This window comes from Molossus molossus, unplaced genomic scaffold (genome assembly GCF_014108415.1).
Source record: "Molossus molossus isolate mMolMol1 unplaced genomic scaffold, mMolMol1.p scaffold_m16_p_12, whole genome shotgun sequence".
Lineage (NCBI taxonomy): Eukaryota > Metazoa > Chordata > Mammalia > Chiroptera > Molossidae > Molossus > Molossus molossus.
In genome coordinates, this window is record NW_023425347.1 from 31706907 (window position 1) to 31726052 (window position 19146).

Genomic DNA, 19146 nt, shown 5'->3' on the forward strand with positions numbered 1-19146 from the left:
ATTCAATATCAAACTCTATTTCTTTCTATACTACAAACTCCTGCATTTCTTTGGATCAATTGAGCAGGCAGACAGACTCTAACATTCGGGTCCTAGTAACAAAATGAGGATTTAATAAAATTATTCTAAGGATTTAATAAGTTAGAATTTGTAAAGAGCAAAGCATGTGCAAAGTACTGTCTGAGGACTTGTTAAAAAAGAAAAACAGCCCTGGCCGGTTTGGCTCAGCGGTGAGAGCATTGGCCTGCGGTCCAGAGAGACCCAGGTTCGGTTCCCGCTAAGGGCATGTACTTAGGTTGCAGTTTGTCCCTGGCCCTGGTTGGGTCGTGCGGGTGGCAGCCACTCGATGTGTCCCTTTCACGTCGATGTTTCTCTCTCTCTCCCTCCCACTCTATCTGAACGAGAAATAAAAAAAATATCCTCAGGTGAGGATTAAAATAAAATAAAATTGTTTAAAAAAAAAAAAGAAAAACAACTGAATAATTTTCTAGTGATATAGTCTCTCAGAAATCTGAGGTGTTTGCTTCGTAAGGACCATAAACAGGTTACAATGAATTTGCTCAGTTGTCTGCTAATCAACAAAATCTGGAGGCATGCCGGTATATATGAGTCATCATAAAGGAGCAGGTCCCTATCCATAGGAGGGGTGGTTCCTTGGGAGAAACACAGCCTCAATTAATCACTGAGGCTCTCTTCTGTCAAATACTTTTATACAAGTGAGATAAAGTGCACCTCTTTATTTAACCCACCACCTTGGATCAAAGGAAGCTTGTGTCTTACAGTACAGACACTGACTTGAACATAGTCCTATTTCATAAGAAACCAATGAAAAGACAGGATTCATCCTCTTAGGAATCAGTTAATAAAAGGTAGGGAAACTGTTTCTAGAGCCTCACTAGAGAACCAAAAATTTAACTTTATTTTAAATCTTTGTTCTATGCTTCAGGTATCTGGATTTCGGCAAATATCACATTATTAGTATAAAGATTTAAAGAGAAAATGTCTCTGTAGACATTGTTAGCTTTGTAAAAACTGACATAAATTCTCATTTTTCCATATCATTTACAGAAAGTAATTAAATAGCCCTGAGGTTTTTTTTTTATAATTATTTTTGTTACAGATGTTTCTCCTTTTCCCTCCACTGATTCCCCCCTCCTCCTCCCTCCCCGCCCTGTCCCCAGCTTTGTTGTCCATGTCCATTGTTCATGCATACATGCATATAAGTTCTGTAGTTTATCTCTCCCCCACCACCCCCTCTCCTGGGGATTGTCAGTCTGTACCCCACTTCCACGTCTCTGGGACAACCTCATTCCTCAGACTGTTATGTTCATTATATTCCACAAATAAGTGAGATCATATGATACTTGTCTTTCTCTGTTTGGCTTGTTTCACTTAGGATAATACTTTCCAGGTCCCTCCATGTCATCTCAAAGGATAAGAGATCTTTCTAACAGCTGCATAGTACTCCATTGTGTATATGTACCACAGCTTTTTTATCCATTCGTCTACTGATGGACATTTGGGCTGTTTCCAGATCTTAGCTATTGTAAATAGTGAAATAGCCCTGAGTTTTAAAGATGTTTTGAAAAAAAAAAAAAAAAAAAAAATCCTGGTCAACCAACCAGTCTTTCCTACCACCCCCACCCCATCCCCAACTTTTCATTTTGCCAGTATGTAAAAATTCTGCAGTATGTCCTGGTGGTTGAAGACTTGGGCTCAGAGCTAGATGGGTGTGGGTTTGAATACTGGCCCTTGCACTTATTAGCTATACTATCTATGGCAAGTTGTAAGGCCTCAGTCTATGTGCAGGTTTATGTATAGCCTTCCAGGGCTGTGAAAAGTAAATCTATTCACATATAGAGAGTGTTTAGGACTCTGCCTGGCACAGAGTAAATAATTGTTCAACAGATGTTGATAATTACACTATTGAGGACCTGGCCCCATTGTGAAGAGCCACTTCATCATTCTTTAAATACAGAACACTCCTAAATTATCTAGGACTTGGTTTTTTCCCCTCTCTTCTTCTACTGTGGCATTTCATTTAGAAATTAGAAAGCCTTAACATGATTGATACATTTAAATGTAGGATTAAATATTCACACCCAGTTCAAGTGTTCATGTCTGCACTTGAAACTAAAATGACAATTTTAGGCATGAATACTATGTAATTTGAGTCTGTGACAAATCTAACATCTTAAATCTAGAGAGACTATATCAAAGCTGTGGCCAACCACCTAGACTGTTGATTCCTTCAGGGTATTATGCTTACTATCTCCAAGGCCTAACTCAAGCCCCTCCCAGTAGATGCTCAGTATATATAGTTAAGGAAGGAATGTTTCCTTGAGAAGTCTTTTTCAGTAAATCCAGATGATCAGTGATGATTTGACCTTTGCGAAAATTTCTCCAGTTGGGTGATTCTCTAAGGTAGGGACAAAACAAAAAGGATGAGAAATACTTCCCCTTCTCTCAAAGTAGGGAAATCCAGCAACTTTCCGAACAATAATATAAGTCGTAATATAGGATACCTGCGCATTCCACTCGCCAACGTATCAAAAGTTTGGGTCATAACACTTTAAAACTGGAGCAGGTCTCCTAGGCCAAACTTCTCATTTTACAAAGGAGAAAAGAGACTTGGAGAGTTGAAGCCCTTTGTCCGAGGTCCCACAGCTAGTCTAAGGGTAGAGTCAGGACTGGAAGTCGGGTCTCTGAAACCTGTTAGCCCATGGTCATTTCACCGGCCTCTTAGTAAAAGTGTCCCGTGATTTAAACGCATCTTTTAAAAGAAAAACTAGGTTTGAACAAGAGTATCAAAGTGGTGTTCTGATTACTGCAGCCGTCAACTCTTGCAGGGTAGTTCACAGGGACATGTACTCAGGAAGATGTACGGCCGCCAGCAGGTTGGTTTATATCGCGCCAAACTTAGGACAGCGTCAGTTACGCAGATCTAGCTCCTTTATATGTATCAATTTCTTTAGCAAGCAAGGGGACCGGCTGGGTAATGCAGGAGGCAAGACCCCGCTGCGCCTATCATCAGAGCGCATCTTGAGATAACAAGTAGGACTGGAGGTGGGAAAAACAAACAGGGACACAATGAATGTGTGCAGGGGGCTAGAGCTAGGGAGTGGGCAAGAGGGTGCGATCAAATTACTGGAGGTTTTAGAATTTTTATATCAAGACGGAGGGAACAAAATAAAAACTCAACTCCTCCAGAAAGCCCTGGAAAGTCTGAAGGGCATAGTTTGAGGGAGCGAACCTCTGCAGCAGCTTGCATCCACGCACTTGTGCACCTCCCGTCTCAGTCTTCCTGGAGGAATGGGGCCCCCACCCGCCGCCCCAACCTGGGCGCGCAGCAGCCCGGCTGTTCCCGGTGTTCCTTCTCTTCCTCCCTCCTTGGTCCGAGGGAAACGCAGGCTCGCGCAGCGCTCGGGGCTCATCCATCAGTCCGGGAGGAAAAGGGGGAGGAGAGAGGAGGCGGGCGGCGGAGGAGGAGTTTCTCTGCGGCTCGGAGCCCTCCGTGGGGCCGGCGGAGGAGGAGCGCCCTTCCCCCCGCGCGCTGATTGCTGTGGCGTTCTGCCCGTCCCCGCCCGCGTGTGTGTGAGGGCTAGCGAGTGCGCTGGGTCGGCCCGATGGGGGTAATCGAGGGTTTCGGGGACGCCGAGCAGCGCTTTCCTCTTCCCAGTGAGTGAGGGAGGGAAGTCGGTGGCTGTCGTGCCCGGCCACTTTCCCTGCGTGATTCCCGGAGCTCTCTGCAGGCGGTGAAGGTCCCCGGCGGGTCCGGATGGCGTAGTTGCAGCGCGGCGCAGCAGCTGCAGGAGCTCGCGGCCGCCGAGTGCTGGGCGGGGAAACTTTCCTCTGCTTTCCTACCAACTTGCGGCGGGTGGATCTCCGCTTGACACACAGCCTCCGAGGTACGTGCCGGCTCGGCCCCGCGGCTCTGCAGCCCACGCCGGGCGCGCAGCTAGCCCAGCAGCACCCGTCCCGGCCGTGACCTGTGCAGGCTGCGCGGTGCCTGTTGGCTCTGCACGGGACTCCGTGCCTACTTCACGGCCGGCGTCGCTCTGGCCGCCCGGAATCCCAGGCTTGGAAGGGTAGCCTTGGCCCCGCGCGAGGAGCCAGGACCCGTGGCCGGCGGTGCGTGGGGAGCAGCCTCCTCGGGTGGGCAGCGCTCGGGCGATGCTCTGTCCTGGAGCAGACTTCTCCTCCACGCCCGCCCTCACTCTTCTCCGCTGTTTCTTCTGACTCCTGCGGGGCGCGCCGGCCACTTCCCACTGAGCGCGTGACAGCGTCGGTGGGAAAGGTTTGTTGTGGGTTTGCACTCAGTTGCCGCGGCAGAGGCTGCGCTCCTCGCCGGCCGCACCCTCGGGGTGCTCGCAGTGTGGGCGGCGCGGAGCCCTGCAGCCCCGAGCCTCAGCGGGGAACGCGCCCCCCGCCTCCTGGTAACTTATTAGCTGCCTTTCCCAGTTTATTTTGAAGGCTTTTCTTGCTCATTTGGTTAGAACAAGCTTGGAAATCTCCGACTGTGGTTAGGAGAATCAGCTTGCAGTCTTGTTCTTATTAGGACATTTGCCCCACTTTCCATCACTTAGTGTAGGGAACCGGCTTGTCAAACGTGAATTACCTTGGCAGAGCAGAACTTGATGGATTTAGAGTCTACAAAAAAAGTTAAGAGAAGAAAATCGCTCCATTTCCTTAGCTGTGAAATGGGAATTATAATAGAACTGGCCTCCTAGGGTTGCTGTGTTAGTGTTGCGTGTCCTGAGCCCAGAGGTGACAGAAGAGCGAAGAGGGTAGGGGGATGGTAGGAGTGCAAGACTGAGATGGGAAACCAAGCATTTGCCGAACTCCATCTGCAAGAGAAGTAAGCGAGCGGTTAGGGAGGATGGAAGTCTCTATAGGTAGCAAAGCACATGTCAAGACCTTTTAATTTTTCTGAAACGGTACTTTAACCTGCAGTTACTTCAGTGTGAAATTAGCAATTTCTTTTGCGTAATAATCATAGCTAACGTTAATGAGTCCAAACTCTGTGCCAGACACTTTCTTAAATGCCTTAACGACACAGTTGCACTTAATCACCAACTAATAAAAACATTAATAGCCCCATTTTACAGATAAGACAGTAGAGGTTAGTTACTTGCTCGAATTCCTATGCAACTCTCTGAGTTCTGACTCCAGAGTTAGCCTAGTCACTCAGCAGAGAGCAGCAAATGCAGCCAGATTTGTATACAGTGAGTCCAGGCACCCTCTCCCATTGTTTAGTTTCCCATTTGAGTTGAACATATATCCCTTAAAACACAAATAAGGTATCTGTGATTAATTTAGATGATATACTTATAGGGGTGCCAAATCAGAGCTCCTTTGAAACTGGCTCCAAGTAATTATATATAGAACTATGATTTGTGTTAATGAATATGGATCTTTATTCTTAATTTCTTTTATTAATTCTCCAGACATTGTTAGTCAGCATTACTTGTCTTCCCTAGGAAACAGCTTGGGGTTGGCACAAGAGGCAGGGAAATAATTCTTATCCCCTTAAGGGCTATTAAAATGAAATTGATTTCATGCCATTGTGTCAGTTAAAGGATGTTGCTCTGTTTCTTGGTGTTCTCTGCTTTTGGCTTTAATTCTGCATTGTTTAGTGTTTCAAGGCTTCAGCATATTTTTTGCTTTTCAGTTTGTCTTTCTCATTTGTCAACTTTAATTTTTCCTGTTTTGATGGAATCTGACCCTTACATGGCAGCTTTGCTTAACAACTGTTGATCCAACTCATGTTTTTAAATATAAAAGTCACCAACTTACTTTTGAACCCCAGCACTTCAAAGGCAACCCCTGGGGAATTCATTGTTATTTTGAGTGTTAGCCAACAGGGGGAGCATAACACACTATTGATGTCTAGTAGGCCTGTAAACCAGTTTGTAGGTAGTAAGCATACATTTCAGAAATGAAAAATGTTTTGAATTTATCTACCAAAATAACCAAGTTGCTTTCTGAGTTTATAATGGAGAACTATGTTTAATTTAAACTGATGACAATGAGAATGACCTTCAGGATAAGGCCTATATGTCAACTCCAGTGCCTGGACAGACATTAAATACACATGTAGTTTTTTCCCATTGTTTTCCTTAAGAGGTAATTGTAAAGTAATTTTCTGTACTTAAAAAAATTGTTTTTTGCCCTGGTCGGTTTGGCTCAGCAGTTAGAGTGTTGGCCCGCGGACCAGAGAGTCCCGGGTTCGGTTCCCACTGGGGGCGTGTACCTTGGTTTGGGTTTGTCCCCAGCCCTGGTTGGGGTCATGTGGGTGGTGGCCACTTGATGTGTCTCTCTCACATTGATATTTCTCTCTCTCTTCCTCCCTCTCTCCTTCCTACCTGAAGATAAATGCAAGAGTGTCATCGGGTAAGGATAAAAAAACAACAACACACACACACACAAATATTGTTTTTCTTTATTGATTTTAGAGAGAGGGGAAGGAGGAGGGAGAGAGAGATGGAAGCATCAATGAGAGAGAACATCAATTGGCCACTTCCTGCATGCCCCGCACTGGAAATTTGGCCCACAACCTGGGCTCGTGCCCTGACAGGGAATCGAATCGCCGACCTATTTGTGCATGAGTTGATGTTCAGCCACAGAGTCACACCAGCCAGGCAGTTTTGTGTATTTAGAATAATATTTCAAGTTATTTAGGAGAACTGGGAGTCCAGAGAGATCCATTGTGAATCTTTTTGTAATGATCCTCATTTGTCTTCTGTAGAAAACTACATGTAGTGCATTTGTTCTCAGGGAGGTTGGTGCACTCACAATCCTATCATTACAAGCTTTCATTAACATCTTCCAAGTGCAAGACAATAAGGGATTGTTATCCTAACAGCATTTCTATTACTGTGCGTTCTTCAGAAGCTTATATTTTAGCATAGTAATAATTCAGAAGTATCATATTTGTCTAGTATAGGAGTGATGTGTCTGTAGACACTCATACCTGTAAGTATAATATAAATAACATTTAAGAATTAACATGTTTGGAAAACAGTCAAACTGACTTTTAATATTTATTTATTTATTTATTTATTTATTTATTTATTTATTTATTTATTTATTTTTATCCTCACCCGAGGACATTTTTCTTTGTTTTGTTCAGACAGAGTGGGAGGGAGAGACAGAGAGAGAAGCATCGACGTGAAAGAGACACATGAGTGGTTGCCATCCGCACGACCCAACCAGGGCCAGGGACAAACTGCAACCGAGGTACATGCCCTTAGCGGGTCTCTCTGGACCGCAGGCTGACGCTCTAACCGCTGAGCAAAACCGGCCAGGGTCAAACTGACTTTTTAAAAAGGTTTTCGATCTTTGCAGTTTTGTAGGCCAGTTTCCTTTCTTATTTCTTGTGCATCAGGTATTATTGCTTTAACTTTATTTCATTTACCAAGTTAGGGTCAAGGGGATCTTATTTTATTTTTTTATCCTCATCCGAGGACATTTTTCCATTTTTTGTTCAGATAGAGTGGGAGAGAGAGAGAGGAAGAGAGAGAAATATCGACATGAAAGGGACACATCGAGTGGCTGACACCCGCATGACCAACCCGGGCCGGGGACAAACTGCAACCGAGGTACATGCCCTTAGCGGGAATCGAACCCAGGTCTCTCCGGACTGCAGGCCGACATTCTAACCACTGAGCCAAACCAGCCAGGGCAAGGGGATCTTATTTTAAATAACTTTCAAATTTATTTTATTTTATTTTATTTATTTATTTATTATTTTGTAATCCTCACCTGAGGATATTTTTCCATTTATCTTCAGATAGAGTGGGTGGGGGGAGGGGAGAGAAACATCCATGTGAGAGAGACACATCCACTGGTTGTCTCTCGTACAACCTGGACCAGGGCTGGGGATCGAACCTCAAATGAGGTACGTGCCTTTGATTGGAATCAAACCCTTCACCCTTAGGTCCATGGCATTGTCGAGCAGAACTGGCCAGGGCTAGTTCCTTCTTTTTTGTTTTTAATCCTCACTCGAGGACATTTTTGCATTTATCCTCAGACAGAGCGGGAGGGAGAGAGGGAGGTAGAGAGAGAGAAACATCGATGTGAGAGAGACACATCAACTGGTCACCACCCACACGACCCCAACTGGGGCCGGGGACAAACTGCAACCGAGGCATGTGCCCTTAGCAGGTACTGAACCCGGGCCTCTCTGGTCTGTGGGCCGACGCTCCAACCGCTGAGCCAAACCAGCCAGGACTAGTTCCTTCTTTTTAAATCTCAGCAGTGCCCTTACGTTTTAAAGTAGCATTTTATTTAGGATCTTATTTAGGATTTAGTCTTCTATGCTGTCATCCAGTTTACTCATTCAACAAACATTTATCAAACCCCAACTCCCTAATAGGCTTATGGTTCCTGGTCTTAGAGTTTGGCAAATTAGTTGTCCTTTTTTATTTTATTTTATTTTATTTTTTATCCTCACCCGAGGACATTTTTCCTTTTTTTTTTTTTGTTCAGGTAGAGTAGGAGGGAGAGAGAGGAACAGAGAGAGAGAAACATCGATGTGAAAGGAACACATCGAGTGGTTGCCACCCGCATGACCGACCAGGGCCGGGGACAAACTGCAACCAAGGTACATGCCCTTAGCGGGAACCGAACCCGGGTCTCTCAGGACCGCAGGCCGACGCTCTAACCGCTGAGCCAAACCGGCCAGGGCTTAGTTGTCCTTTTTTAAGCCTCTGATAGCAGGGGGCCAAGATGCCTTAAGGCTTCCTGGGGCTTTGTGGTGGAAAGCCTTTATAGATTGACAGAAATGGTTTGTTTAAAGAAAAGTATTGTCCTATTCTTTTTTAAGGCTCAGAGGAATTAATCTTTCCCTTTTGCGTGCAAACTTGGTTGTATCTTGTAAAAATCAGGTGACAGCTGGCTTTTCTGAGGACAGAATCTGGGTCTAAACACCCAGGGTCAAAGGACTCTTGATGTCCTTTGAGTGCTGAGAAGGTGATCACTATTGACTTTTTTAGTACTTAAGTGATGACCAATTTCCTGGGTTCGAAATCTATAGAAAGTTCTGACGACATTTCAACCTTAACAGATAGAACAGTTAGAATTTAGAGGATGACTGGTAAGTATTAATATTGCTGTAATATTTTTCCTAGATGAATTTTCTCTGTGGTCATTTTGAATTACACTCATTCTTGATAATCCATTTTGAAAATTTTTTTTCCTGCTTTCATTGTTATTGGGCAAAAACTAATTATAATTGTCAGGTTCATTAATGAGGACAGTCTTAATTTTTTTCTCTTAAGCTATTATTATTATTTTTTACATTGATTTATTGTTCCACTTTGTATGCATTCATTGCTTGGTTCTTTTATGTGCCCTGACCAGGTATCGAACCCATAGTCTTGGGGTATCAGGATGACGCTCTAACCAACTGAGCTACCCTGCCAGGGCTCTTTTAAGTTACTTTTAAAATGATCTTATTGCTATTTCAGTCTGTACGCCGTCGCATTTTTCTTACATTTAAAACTTCTTTGGAAATTTTAAAACTTAAAAAATGTTAACTACTTTCTGAAATTTGCATAACTGAAGTTAGATAAATGTTTTTAGGGTCTTTAATGTAAAAGTAATCTTGGCCCAGCCATTGTGGCTCAGTGGTTGAGTGTCCACCCATGCACCAAGAGGTTGCCCGTTCAATTCCCGGGCAGTACACATGCCCAGGTTGTGGGCCAGGTCCTCAGTGGGGGGCATGCAGGAGGCGGCCAATCGATGTTCTCTCTCATTGATGTTTCTGTCCTCTTCTTCTCTTTCTAAAACCAGTAAAGAAAAATATTTTTTAAAAAAAGTAATCTTGTATTGCCTCTAGGAACATAGACAATTAGGATTGAAAAAGTGAATCTAGGTTATATGAAAAGCTAGCCTTCACAAGTAACAGCCTTTAATAATTTCAGGGAGGGTGTTTGTGGCTTTGGAAGAACATTACTGCAGCAAAATTCAAAGCAGTGCTTTCTGTGGTTCCACATCTTCAGGGTAACGCTTGGAATGATAGCATTGTCTCTGTAGCATTTCATAAAACACAAGCTGTTGCCAATTTGTTAGGATCCTAATCAACACAGCTTGGAAGGGCCTATGAGAAGGATCTGGGTCCATTTCTTGGGCTCTGTCCATTTCTAGATTTCTAGTGTTATATTTTTGGAAATAGCACACTTGTTTGCTAACTGATATTGAGCTTTATTTTCTCTGTTTGCAAAGCCCTTGCACAGATTTAGCACAGATTTTGAGCATTCTTACTCTATTAGGAAAGAGTAATGATTTTTATCTCTTAACCAAGATGTATGCAATATTTAGTGTTTGAAGCAATAGTCATAAAATTTTGTGTGAGGCCAGTCTCATTTGGACCTTATTCTATTTTTTTATTCTTCAGTTTTCCAGGCTAAACATCAAGACTTAATAGGGCTGACAACTACAGGTATACCTACAAAAGATGGAGGCCATATATATATATATATTTTTTTTTTTGTTACAGATGTTTCTCATTTTTTACCCCATTGACACCCTCCTCCCCATTCTCCCCGCCCCATCCTTGGCTTTATTGTCCATGTCCATTGGTTTTGCGTACATGCATATAAGTTCTGTGGTTTATCTCTTCCCTCCCCCCATCACCCTCTCTTCTGGGGGTTGTCGGTCTGTACCCTACTTCCATGTTTCTGGGTCTACCCTATTCCTCAGACTGTTATGTTCATTATATTCCACAAATAAATGAGATCATGTGATGTTTGTCTTTTTCTGCTTGGCTTGTTTCACTTAGGATAATACTTTCCAGGTCCCTCCATGTCGTCTCAAAGGGTAAGAGATCTTTCTTTCTTACAGCTGCATAGTACTCCATTGTGTATATGTACCACAGCTTTTTTATCCACTCATCTACTGATGGACACTTGGGCTGTTTCCAGATCTTAGCTTTTGTAAATAGTGCTGCTATGAACATGGGGGTACATATATTCTTTCTGATTGGTGTTTCAGGCTTCTTAGGGTATATTCCTAGAAGTGGGATCACTGGGTCAAATGGAAGTTCAATTTTTAATTCTTTGAGGAAACACCATATTGTTTTCCATAGTGGCTGCAGGAGTCTGCATTCCCACTAGCAGTGTACTAGAGTCCCCTTTTCACCACACCCTCGCCAACACTTGCTGTTTGATGATTTGTTGATGGCGGCCTTCTGCAAGGTGTGAGGTGATACCTCATTGGATGGAGGCCATATTTAAAATTGAGATTATTCCTGAAGAACATGGGCCCCAGAACCATGTCCAGAGGCCATTCTGATATCTTCTGCTTAAGATAGATTATCACCTGGTGTTCGTGCTGAAAGCTTCTTGAATGGAGAGAAGACTTGAGTGATAGTAGAGCCTGGCAAAGTCCCATTTGAAGACTTAATGTTAAATTGTTGTCACAATGATAATTTATTATTTTTTATAAATATTTTTATTGATTTTTAGAGAGAGGATGGGAAAGGGAGAAAGAGAAACATCAATGTGAGAGCAACATTAATTGGCTGCCTCCCGCATGCCCCATACCAGGGATTGAACCTGCAGCCTGGGCATGTGCTCTGACTGGGAATCGAACCAGCAAACTTTTGGTATATGGGACGATGCCCAAACAATCGAGCCACAATGGCCAGGGCAACAATAATTTATTTTTTATTTAAATTTTATTTATTGATATTGAGAGAGAGAGAGGAATGGAGAGAGAGAGAGAGAAACATCTGTTTGTTGTTCCACTTATTTATGCATTCATTTGTTGCTTCTCGTGTGTGTCCTGACTGGAGGAGATAGGATCTGTAACCTTGGCATATTGGGGTGATGACGCTTCAACCCGTGGAGCTACCTGGCCAGGGCTACCACAATAATAATTCAGAATTAAATCTGAAATGTTAGCTCTGTCTTCACTTTAAGGAAAAGGATGGTAATACAGAAGCATGTACTCTCCCTACCTCTTGGATACTGGACTCTGGGGGGAAGGGGGACTTCAGAGTTAGGTGCTATTTGCAGAAGGAAAAAAGCACATGCTAGTCTGTCCTTCCAAGTGCATACTTCATGTCCCTGCTACATGCTGAAGGTCAGGTTTGTGTGTGAAACACAGATGGACAATTTGTAAAAACACATTTAAGTGGATTAATCCTTGAATAAATGATGTTTAGAAAACAGTGTTTACAAATGCTAGTCCTCCAGCTTTCCTATTGATCAGATTGCCCTGGGAGAAGGTCTGAGGTTTTATGGGCTTGATGACTTAACCACCATTGATTGGAAGAACACCAGGTGGAGGGCCTAGCAGAACTTGGATTTCTTTTCTTATTTTATTCTTACTATACCATTTTATTAATGGAAACTTGATGAATACTTAATTCCATTTGCTGTGTGAAAAGATTCCCTTTTGGGAGTATAATTTGGTTAGCATTTTTAGTGATTTATGTGCTTTGACAGTATGAAATTGGTCATTGGATGCAAAAATACACTGTTGGCTATCTGAAAATTTCATTTCATAATTAAGTAACTGTATGATGATTGCAGGAGCAGAATGTGGCATTTTTTTTCACACTTGGAAGGTTATTTGAGGTGAAATACTTAGATTCAAATCTCAGAGCCCTGTGTTCATAAGGGTGCTCTAAGTACTTTTGTGTGATATCCCCTGTGTTGCTATGAGTTATCACTTTTCTGTTTTACTTTTCTCTTTATTTTATTTTATTAAATTTTTTTTCTTTGTTGATTTTAGAGAGAAAGGAAGGGAGAGGGAGAGAGAGATAGAAACATTGGTGAGAGAGAACATCGATTGGCCACCTCCTGCATGCCCCCACTGGGGATTTGGCCCACAACCTGGGCATGTGCCCTGACCAGGAATTGAACTGGTGACCTCTTGGTGCGTGGGTCGACGCTCAACCACTGAGCCACACCAGCCGGGCTACTTTTCTCTTTAAAAGAAAACATACTTGCCCTGGCTGGTTTGGCTCAGCGGTTAGAGCGCCCACCTGCGGTCCGGAGAGACCCGGGTTCGGTTCCCGCTAAGGGCATGTACCTTGGTTGCAGTTTGTCCCCAGCCCTGGTTGGTCGTGCGGGTGGCAGCCACTCGATGTGTCCCTTTCACATCGATGTTTCTCTCTCTCTCTCTTCCTCTCTCTCCCTCCCACTCTGTACAAAAAATGGAAATGTCCTCGGGTGAGGATAAAAAAAAAAAAAAAAGAAAACATTCTTAAACACACAACTCTCTTCTGAGTATCCATAAGAATAAATGTTTCATTTTGTTATATTAGACTTTATTAAGTTGGCTGGCAAATTCAATTCAATTTTGAGGGAAAGCACCATTGACTCATTACAAACATTTTGCATCAATGTAGTGTAAGGTCTTCCCTATGTGTGTGGGAGAAGTTTCTGATCTAAATGGGCATGTTTACTATTGCCGGTCTCTTTTTGCCAGTGTTTCTGAGCAGGCATTTCTCTTAGTTTTCTTATTTTTGTGTCTTTATAGAGATTGTACTTGGTGTGTGTTCAGAGTATACCATCTGAATCATGATAAGATACTTAGGCTAACAACCCACTTTGTGGAGACGCACCTGCCTCTCTGTTTTGAGTGCATTGTTCTCATCCGTGACGGTTGGTTGCATCGTGTTTTTGACACAGGAGCCAGGAGAAAGATAACTTTATGCAATTCACAGTTTTCTGTGTTTACATCTTTTTTAGTTTGTGGTATCTTTATTAGAGTGGTTGCTTTCTAAGATATTCAAAGTTTTAATTTCATTCAGTGTGTGGGCTAATAAGGAGGTTTCCTGTAGAACCAGTTCTACTAAGTTCTTAAAAATGCTTCCAGAAAGTAATACACACACACACACACACACACACACACACCTTGCAGGGTAGGGCTTTGGTCCTGTTCAAATGGGAGATGCCGAACACAAAGCAGGATTCTACTTAGTTTAACTGGGTAGGGAGGCTAGGAAAGGGAAGGGAGTATTTAATTTGTTAGGAGAAAATTCACTTTTGCGTAATAATAAGGGATTTAAATGTATTCTGCCGAAACCTAAGGGATTTCAATGTAGTCAAGTAGGTGCATAGGTAAGAGGTTTGCAAAAGAGATTCTGCTAAGGCTGAGGTTCTGTAGTTGGCAACTCCTATAACCCCAAAGATCCTGTCTCTGAAGCCAGGAAAAAGCAGTCTGTTTCCAATTATATATCACAAAAATGGAGAAATTAGGCCAAGAAAAATGATCATTTGGTGGTTGGGTTGCTTTTTTATAGAGGGTAAAGGAGGAAAGATCATAGATGCACTTAAAAAAAAAAACTCTTCATTTTTATGTTGGCTCTCACATTTTTTTTAAGCGCTATATATTGGAAATTAAGAGTAATTTTGGGATTAAAGACTCGGCTCCTCCATCTCCTTTTTGTTTCTCAGAGAGCAAATAGAAGAACAGTTAGGCAGTTTCTGCTGACACTGAGGGGTTTGGTCACAGGGTTCTGGGACTGACTGGTGTTTTTGATAAAACCGCTGCCTGATGGGCTCCCAGCATCACACCAGGGAGCTGGTGTTATGGTGTTTTTTCTTTGTTTTTGTTGTTATATTTGTTGCCCTGCTTTGAATAGAAATACAGTCCTGCTTCTTAGCATTATTCTGCTGGGGGAGAAAGACGAGAGATGCTCCTGTGAGAAGAATGCAGAGGTAGAAGCCTGACTGGAAGGTGGGTGATGTGTAGGTAAATATATTGTCCTCAGCATTTGTCAGAAGCCACTGGCCTTTCTTACAGCCTGCTGGTAGTTTCAGGATTAGTGGTCCTGTGAGACCCAGGTGTTAACTAAGAGACGATCACCCCCAGCAGATCTTAGTTCCTGTTTCTCACACCTTACGCCTCCTCAGAGTGTTGAATAAAACTTTCCTGGCAGTACAGAATCTTTGATAACAACTAGTCTGTCAGGGCTAGTGGTGTTTAGCCATTGGCTCTTTTTTTTTCTCACCTCCCATTAACTCCTTGGCCTGCGGCCAGGGCTCTCCCACGCCCACCACACCCTGACGGGAGCTCGAAAAGGTGCAATGTGCAAAATTCCACACCCTTCTCTGTCAGCATCTTCGGTGCCCTTTCTGCTGCACCCTCCCATTTCCTCCACGCTTAATGATCTTGGCTTCCCTGGAACTAGCTCTTCTGGTTTCCTCCTTACTTTCCTGATCTCTGTTCAGGTCTCCTTCTCAGTGCCCGATCCGCAGGTGTTGGCATTCTCCAAGGTTGCCTTGCCCCTTGCTTTCCCTCCTCAGTCATGGAGTTGCTCCTGTTTCCATGGCTCAGTGGCCACGTCTATGCCAGTAACTCCCTTCTGCTTCCTTGCTTACTTTCCCCAGCTGAATCCCACTAATCCCATGGTGTCTTACCTTTAGCATTTTCTCTCTGTTTGCAATTTATCATCTCACCTGGGCAGGCGTCTTCCGGTTGGTTTTCTTGGCTTCAGCATCTCTATCTCAACATTTTCATTTATTATGGTTGATAAACACATTATGGTTTGAAAATACAGATCTGATTTTGTTTCTTACATTTTAAAAAGCTCTGCTGTTCCGTCTCCTTGGCATGGGGTATTCATAATTACCGACACAGGGTTAGCCTGCATTTTCAGCCATTTCTCCTTCACTTCCTTTGTGAACCTCCCTGTGCTCCTGTCAGACTCCTTATGATTTCCAAAGCATGCCCTGTGCTCTCATGTCCTGTTCCTTTCCTACTTGTCCCTTCTTTAGCACCCCCTTTCCCTTCTCTCTGGGGGGCCCCAGCCTACTCATTCAGGGCGCTTCACATAGCTCCTCCTGGAGCTTGGTTGCTTCCCCCTTCATTTCTCCTGCAGCACTTCTTCCTCTGCCAGACTGTGGACGTGCCTAGAGCAGAATCGAGTCTTACCTTCTTTGTATCCTGGGCTTGGCACATGTGTTGTCAAATTGAATTCTTCAACTCAGTTCCCCGTCAGTTAAAGCTTTGGGAGAAGAACGCGCTTATAGTTGATATAAATCATAACAATAGAAAAGACAAAGGAGATCAACTCAGAGTCATAGAGTTCAGGGGTAGAGTGGGGCTTAGAACTAAACCTCTTCAAGTCCCTCTAAAGATGAGAACAGCCAGGTACAGAGAGGTTAGGTCGACTGCCCAAGATCACATGGCTGGGAAATAGTGCTTCCCTCTGCCCTCCTGCAGTATTTATTCTCTCACTCAATAGCCAGAATGGCCCTGATAAAACCCAAGTCAGATCCTATCATCCCCCTGCTTAAAACACTACTATTCCTGTCTTTCTCAGAGTAAAAATTAAAATTCTTACTGTGATCTGTCAAGTCCTACATAACCAGCCCCTGACTCCCTTGCCTATTACTTCTTTACTCTCGTTCCTCCAGCTTTGTGGCCTGCTTGCCATTTTCCTAGTGGGCCAGGCACCTTCTGTCTCAGGGCCTTTGCATGTGCCTTCTTTGCTTGAAATGTTTTTCTCCTAAATATCTACAAAGTTCATTCCCTATAGGTCCTTACTCAAAATAAAGAAACAGACCAAACCAGAGACCCCCAAATACCTCCTTTTCCTTTTTTCTGCTTTACTTGTTTTCTTAGCATTTATCTCTATCTCATATTCAATTATGTATCTTATTTATTTATTTATTTATTTATCCTCACCCGAGGACATCTTTCCATTTTTTGTTCAGATAGAGTAGGAGGGAGAGAGAGGGAGAGAGAGACAGAGAAACATCGACGTGAAAGGGACACATTGAGTGGCTGCCACCCACACGACCCAACCAGGGCTGGGGACAAACTGCAACCGAGGTACGTGCCCTTAGCGGGAACCGAACCCGGGTCTCTCTGGACCGCAGGCCGACGCTCTAACCACTGAGCAAAAGCAGCCAGGGCTATGTATCTTATTTATAGTCTCGCTCCCCTGACTAGAATGTAAGCTGCACGAGGGCAGGGATTTTTATATATTTTATTCCCTGTTGAATCCCCACGTCCAGAACAGTCTTGGCATTGAACAGGCACTTGATAAATATTTGTTGGATGAATAAATGAATGAGAAGAAGAAAGATGTAGATTTCTTATAGTTAAATGTACACTTATGATATTTAAAAGGGAAAGTCATCAAGTCTGTCTGGAAGAAGGGGAATCTGATGTTTAAAAAGCCACATTTGAGGTCTGTCAGACTAGAACACTGACCTTTGCCTGACTTGAAGCAGCAACTGTGGGCTCTTCCCTTCTCCTGGCCTGACAAGTGGTTTGGGAAGACTCCCATTTTACCCCTAACAGGTTTGGGCTTGCTGTGCTTTCTCTCTGCCTGTGGTTTGCCCTTTAACCCATCGGGCTACAAGGATGAGAAATAAACACAGCATTCAAGAGAAGAGCCGGGGCGAGGAGCAGAACTTCCTTGGGCCCTGACATCTTCCCTTGGCCCTGGGCCCACCTGCAGGGCAGCTCACTGGACCTTTTAGAGCTGATCCAGGGCTGTGCTCTAAGGACCAGGCTGGAAGCCACCAGGCCAGGTGACTTCGGAGTTTTGCTTGGATGTTCTACTTTCTTTGAAAAGAAATGGGATGTTTAGACAAAAAGGACATTGGAGAAAGGATCTTTTTAAAGTTAAATTACCATCTTAATTTTGAAGAGAGGTTTTAACCCTTCTCAAAACAGAGGATTGCAAAGCAAATGAAATTAGTACATGCTTCTGCCAGAGGTGCAGTGAGGAGACAATGTGGGCTTCATTCAGACCTGTGAAACCAGTGACTGGAATCCAAGGGTCAGTAAATTACCCTTTTGAAGAAGCCTCAGATGCTTGGGGGTGGGAGTGACGTTGGATGAAGAGCGAATTTATGTTAGTGTAACGGTGATGTCAGAGTGATTTGCTTCCTGCTTTTTGTGGTCATGTCGGTACTGGTCCCAGAGAGCCCTCCTCATCCCACAGGAAGCCCCGCCAAGGAGACAAAGGCTTAGGAGGAAGCAATTGGCCATGTACAAAGCCAGCAGCATAATTGAATCCTGGGGTTCAAATCTATCAAATTGAAAATAAATTGTCTTGAATGAGCTAAGTTATCAGGGACCTAGTTAAATATCATAGCTACCATTTCCTGAACCCTAAGACCACAGTAGGTATTAAGTACTTTACATGTTATTAACTTACTTCACCCTCATAACAACCCCATTAGGGAAATAGCATCATTATCTTCTACGTTGCAAATGAGGCGTGGAGGTGTTTGGTAAGTTGCCTACAGTGACACCACTAGGAAGAGGCAAGGCAGGGATTTGAAACCGGGTCAGCTATGGGGAGTGGGTCCCACACTTTCTGCTCCTTGAGCACACCAAGTATACTTTCCCTGTGTGGCCTTTGTACGTGCCATCCCCACTGCCTGGGATGCTCTCCCGTCAGACACTGTCATAGCTCTGTCTCTCACCTCTGTGCTTAAATGTCACCTCCCCTGAGAGGCCTTCTCACGAGGGTTCTGGTCACTGGTTCCACTGTGTGGGAGGGGTGCTCCCCCACACCATCAAGCAGTTCTCAGCAGAGTGTCCTGGAATTCAAGTCAATTCTGACCATCTCTAAGGTCTGCAGGAGATAGCACCAGGTCCCCAGGGGAAGGGCTCAGTCCCACAAGGCCTCTCTCTACTTCAGGCACAGGTTCCAGTCTGTGCTTCTGACCTGTGGGCTACGGATTGAGGTCAGCTATCCCTTCCTTAGGTGCGATTTGTGCGCTGTAGTGGCTCCCAGAGCGCAGAGAAACGTGTTACCTACTAGACTACCAGTTCATCGTGAAAGGGTAGAACTCGCACGGGGCGAGGTGTGTGGGAAAGGGCGCGGCGCCTCTGCGCTCTCTGAGCACCGCGGCCCCACACCCTGCAGGTGTGCACCGGAAGCTCTCTGCATCTCACCATTTTAGATGTTTAGGGGGCTTCATTATGTAGCCATAATTGATAAAATCATTGCCCATTGGTGACTGAGTTACCTTCCAACCCTTGTATTCTCCTCCTCCAAATATGTGGTTGGTTCTGCTGGCATCTGGCCCCATCTTTAAGTGGGGTCCAATAGCCACCTCAGTAACGTAAGACACCTTTATCCCTCTCATCACTCACGAGAGTCCAAGGGTTTTAGCACCTCTCTGCCAGAAGTGGGTGGAAGACTGAATATATATTTCTTTT

The 19146-nt window shown here is 44.0% G+C and overlaps 1 protein-coding gene across 1 annotated transcript in view; it reads left to right on the forward strand.

Moving 5' to 3' along the window:
- Window positions 1-3587: 3587 nt before the first annotated feature.
- TGFBR3 (transforming growth factor beta receptor 3) overlaps window positions 3588-19146 on the forward strand; it is a 201661-nt gene continuing 186102 nt past the window's right edge. The window contains exon 1 of the mRNA XM_036257051.1: window positions 3588-3908. The gene's annotated coding sequence lies outside the window, so the exon portion shown is untranslated. The remainder of the gene's footprint in view (window positions 3909-19146) is intronic.